Below are 6000 nucleotides of genomic sequence, written 5' to 3'. Positions count from 1 at the left end.
GGCTTCTGCTTTATTTATCCACTTACCAAGGCTGAAGCTGATAAATGCACCTATTGCATACCCAGAACTAGACTCTGTTTTTCAAATGGTTCCTCTAGTGCAGCCTTAATTGCTTTAACTATGAAATTGGCACCAGAAAGATGTGGGATGAAAAAAAATCATATTGTTCATGCTAAGAGAGCAAATGTAGCATTACAGGGCAAGGTCTGTGCTGTGAACAACTTCTATGCTCTCCTACACAGAGTGACACATCATCAGGCACACATCTTCTAAGGACACATCTCTTGAGGACACTGAGTTGCTTAGAGGTATTCCAAGACCATTTCATTATCATTTACATTCAAATGTTTAATTGTAAGTCACAAAGAAACATAGGTATTTGGTATTTCAAGTTTTCTTCTCAATTTAAAAAAAAAATCTTCACCTCTCTGGAAGATGATGGATCATGGTTTTACTCCAGAGTACTAGAGAAACCAAAAACAAGAAGAGTTTGTCTCTGATACAATGAATTTCCTATTGACAATAAACTGGCAGTGCAATGTAACTGATAAGTGCATTTCACACTTAGTTTAACATGCCTTAAAACAATCAGGTTAAAGGACCAAAAGTAAGCACGGATATCTAAAATAGCTGCTGATATTTCCCTTTACTTTCTGTAAAGCTTGACTTTCTAATAATCAACCCATTTCTCCCATGCATTTTCATGTGCTTCAGTGAGTTGGACACAATCCAGGCATTGACTGACTGCTTTGCAGCACTTGCTAAGTTTCTATTTCTTCTAGAGGAAAAAGAAACTCAAGAAAGAGAAACTTTGTGTGATAGTGCCTGAAAAAGGTATTACATCACGGGGCCTGAAAATAACCAATATCAGCCTGTTTGTCATGGGTTTGTTTCCCCTTTCTGTTTGACTGCCATTAATGGGCCATGTCAGTACAGCCAGAACAGGAGCTTCCTCTCTGAGGTTATGTATCCATGTGTCTGCACATATATTTAGCTTCTATTCAGGGCTTAGTCTTTATCTGCCCACAACTTTCTGTTGCAATTCTGTTGTGTTATTTGGGAATCGGATGCCACCGGACTGATTTGTTGTTATTGAACCTCTGATTCTCATCTCACAGCACAAGGCTTCAAGAGCAAGAAATCAGATCAGTGTTTGCCAAGTCCCCAAATCATTTTCTGGGCTTCTCTAAACACTTTACTGCCTCTCACAGTCAAAAATTCTGCACAGTGTCAGATGCTCCTGAATTGGCATTTCGCAGGGTGAAGCATGCTGGAAGACCTCAGACACTCCAGAGCAGAGAGAACAAAACCTCTTCTTTGGAGCTCCTGGCTACCTTCACCAGCCCTGCTCTGACATCTCATGCAGTGTTTTTCTTCTCTGTTGTGATGGCCTGAGGACAGTGTGTGTTTCCTCCAAACTTTTCATTCATTTGGTTTGGGTGTTTGCACTGTCATCAAGAAGGACTGAGGTTGATATGTTCATTTTCATATCACTAGGACATGGTTTTCAAGAGACAAATCTGTCATATGGTGGGAGAGGGAAGGACACACACTGCCATATTCAAGATGAAAAACTTGTGTTAATGTGACTAAGAATTAGTCACATACCTGGGACAGGGTTCTGTATTAGACTTAAAAATCATGTGAAGGGAACATCCATAGTTTTGGCAGGGGTGGGTATTCAGTGCATTTTTCAGGGATGAAACTCAGAAGAACAAAGAAGGTCAGTTTAACCTTGTGGTTGTGGTTATGAATGAGCAAGGAAGTTTAAATTACACTGAAGGACAGCTCCTTTAGTCACAGGAGCCCATAGTGCACTCTAGATCCTTCACAAGTAAATATAAGCACTTTGTATTTTTACAGCAATAAGCAAAATGCTAAGACACAATGATTAGATTGTTCTTATTTAGCTTTGCTGATGGTGAAGTTCCTTATTGGCTGCTGAAGATTACAGCTATGGAGCAGGCTATAAACAGAACAGCCAGGCATTTTTCACAAGTGTAACACAGTGGGCTTTTAGCAGAGCTCTCTCCTGCTTCCTCATCATTTTAAACGACAAGCTCCAAGCACAAGAGAAAAAGCTAATTACATTTGTGTTTAATCCATCCAACCGCTCATTTGAAATAGGATGGATTGTTTCACATGTCTGGCTGAATTCAGCAAAAGAAAGTGGGTTCCTTCATAAGTCCCTGATACATCACGCACAGGATTGCTTGGACATTGATCTCTGCAATTTTTCCTGTGAACTTTTCTATTTCAGACATGTGAACTCTAATGGCTGAGATTCCTTGCTGCACTGCTCCTGGTTCACCCTGGGATCAGCTACACTTCTGATGATTCCTGCTGCTTCCAAAGCCCATCTCTTGCCCCACAGCTGACACTGCAGTTCTGTCTCACAAAATGCCTGTTCAGAGAAATCCCCAGATGTGGTTTGGAGCTCCTCCTGCCCCTCATGTGCCCTGGTGCTTTGCTGGCTGATGCTGGTTGACTGTATGTGCTTGCTCAGCCAGAGTGGGACCATCCAAACCTCCTGGGGTTTCTCTGTCAACTTTTTCTAAATTGTTCCAGGAGCCTTCGACCGACTCACTGAAGGCCTGTTTAGTGAATAATAGGACATTTCCCACTGCTTTACCTGGCATCTGCTTTCATTAAGTAATATTAAATTTTTCCTTAGTAATTGAATCAGAATTTTAAAAAGCCTGAAGTCAGTAATGCTCCTACTGATTTATGCCACCAGTTGTAGCAAAGATCTGAATCAGAGCCTTAATCTTTATTAGCCAGGTGATTAAGTACAAAATTACCTTCTGGGACTAAGAGCAGATGTCCAAGACACATTTACCAAAACTTAGGAAGAAAACACACTTGTGTTTTAAATGGCACCTCATATTATAGGTGGAAATTTACCAAAACATGTAACTGTACAACATTGAAATGATGAGGCCACCCTTTAATAAAAAAATGTGTAAAAAAAAAAGGCCTTTTGTGAAGAGAAACTGCACTTTGGGCATATTCTTATTATTACTTAAGCCTAAAGTCAACCAAAAGAGAAAACTCTTGCTGCCAACTGTGACAGACTGCAGCACTGCACTAACAGGAAGGCTATTTTAGGTCTGAATTGGGAACTGGATTACTTATTCAAACAGTAGTTTTCAAAACTGCAAGACTGTGTTCTTGTTCCCTTTGCAGCATGTTTCCAACTGTATCCTATTCACTTCACAGTTTCAAAGGACTGTACCTTTGCTGTATACATATATGTGTATATATATATATGTATATATACACATATATATATACACAGCATCTTGGCCTCTGAAATTGGTTCCCCCCAGTTTCTGGCTGGTTTGAACAACCGTGACTTGTTTCCCATGCATCTATTTCAATAACATCCCAGCAGATGACAGCAGGCAGCTTGGACCAAGCTTCAGATCAGCCTTCGGAACAGCTGCCAGGAAAAGGACAATATTTCTGAGCCACAGATGGATACACTTAGAGTGGATGTCACAGTTAGGTTCATGCTACAGCACCACAGATACCTTTGGAGATTTCCATGAGCTTTGGGTTTCCTTTCTGGGTTTGCTGAAGTCACTGGGAGTTGTGCTACCAACTTCCTAAGGATTGGTGTATCTTGGATTACCAGTATAGACATTCCTCCTTTTGTGGAGAAGGAAAGTATTCTGCTGCTGAAGAAAATCCTTTTACTAAAGGATCTTTGTTTACTAATTAAAAAACATAATTGCAATAGGGCATAAGATAATAAATAGAGAGGTAATTTAGATGCTGCTTTACAGGGCAAATATTAAAGGTGCTTTTGCCACCTGAGCTACAGTTGGAAGCAGGATGAGGTGTGAGGGTAGTGAGACAGAGTCTTCTTTCAACCTCTTGGATGGCAAGAGCAGCCAGCCAGTTCCTCCCAGCTGCTGGAGAGGTATAGGTGGCTCCTCTCCCTAGGGAGGATGTATTCTCCCACATCAGGAGAAACAGGGTCATGTCCTTGAAGAGCAACAGAAAAAATTCCACTCACATAATACAACATACTCCAGTGAAGGCTGCTGCCATGTGTATTTCAGTGTCTCTAGAACAGTGGGCACTGAAGCTGGGCAGCCTTGGCATGATGGAAATTGTCTGTTTGAGAGGCTGTCTGTTCATGGCTGTCTGTCCATGGCTGCAGATCCAAAGCCCTCCTCGGGCTTCCACTGCCCTGCCTTGCAAGGATAATCCTTGGGGGAAAGCTCTGCTGCACTTAAATGAAACTTGACTTGCACATTACTTGTTCAGACAAACTACAAGTACAAATGACTCATCATTTCCCTACTTTGTTTTGCCTGTTAGGCAGCCATCAGCATTTACATCACAATTGATCATAAAAGAGTAGAAGCGAAGTAGCAGTTCCAACTTCGCCCCTTGTGAGTTACTACAGGAAATTTGCAGTCCTCCCCCAAATTCTCCACCTTAATGTCCTCACTTTGAATATTCAAGGAGAAAATATTTTGAGAGCTCTATGTTTTGAGGCATTTCTTGCCTATGACTTTTTCTCTGTTCGGTGGTATTCTTTGGCTTACCAGTCCTTATTCTCACAGATTTGGGGGAATAACAAACATGATGATGTGCTGTGATGGGCAGACTAGCACAAAAAAAAAGTTTATAAAACTTAAAGCATTGTAGACAGAAACCTCAATGCACAGACCCAAATATTCTTTCATGCTGCTTCAACCTGACCCAAGAGCTCCAAGTAAAGCATCATTCTGCAGCAAAGTGGCACCGTGATACAAAGATGGCACAGAGGAGTGAGACAACAAATTAGCTTTATTGCAGCAGTTCACCAAGGTCAGCTGTGCAACCCTGGCAGCATTTCACCTTGTTTTTGTCCTGTCTGCTAGAACCATCCTGTTCAGTGAACTGCAGCCAAAGCACAGCCACAGTAAGGCTGAGACACGAGAGCCCATTCTGGGTTTGGCAGTGCCAGAGCTGGCGCTGCAGAACGCTCTGAGCACAGACTGCTGTAGCTCTCCCTCTTCTTTTGGGAAAAGAAAATTCACTGGTGAACACAACCTAAACAATCTGGATGCTAACTCAAATTGGAGTGGCAGGAGGCAGGGGATGAGGGACTGATTTACAACCTGCAGACACAAGGAGCCCTGTATGCATTTCATGCTCTGCACTACAAATGGTCTGACTTCAGCCCTGTTTGTAGAAATCTTGCCTCATTTCTTTGCCTCCCTATGTTTCTCAATACATGTTAAGATAAATTGTTATAGTTTGAAGGGTTTTTTTTTGGTCAAAAAAAAAAAAAAAGACTTGCTCCTGCTTTACAATCCCAAGGGCTCAAAGCATGATTTTCTTCAAAAGTTTCACTTGAGAGATTTTGTGTTAAGAGGTCCACAGGTGCCAGGATTTTAATGCATGTACTGTACAGCAATTAGGTGCTGGTTATCCTGTGCAGAGGCTCCTCAGCTTCCCCCTGTCACACAGCACACGTGCATTACTGATACCTGGATGGATAAATATGTGCACACCCACACCACTGGAGCACTGCACTTGATTTGCACCCAATTTGTCAAGAAACCCAGAAAAAGCTGACAGAAAGTGCCAGCATCTTGCCACAAACAGCAGCTGAGAAAGAAAAGAGAAGCTCTGGTCACAAATGAGAAATCCCAGCAGCGGCTTTCTGTTGACAATGAGTTGGTGCCTTAAGAATATCCCTGTGCAGGGGAGGCACAGGAGAGAGATTAAAAGGGACAGAAAGCATCAGACCTGAAAGCAGAAAATCAGATGTCACAGAAACTGGAGATGTCTGGAAATCATATGATTTATTAATGTTAAATAAAGCCAGGTCTGGAGCAGGGTTGAGTGGACTGTGAGTCCCTGTTATGGACTGTCATAGTCCATGGCTTTGTTAAACTGTGACTTAGGACACCTTGCTTCAAGGCAGCTGTCTCAGCAGGCTCCTGCAGCCTCAGGAGTGTCCACCCCCAGCTGCTTCCTCCTTCCATCCCACCTCAA

The sequence above is a fragment of the Camarhynchus parvulus genome, chromosome 1, assembly GCF_901933205.1.
Source record: "Camarhynchus parvulus chromosome 1, STF_HiC, whole genome shotgun sequence".
In the NCBI taxonomy this organism is placed as follows: Eukaryota; Metazoa; Chordata; class Aves; order Passeriformes; family Thraupidae; genus Camarhynchus; species Camarhynchus parvulus.
Note: the sequence above shows the minus strand (reverse complement) of the source record.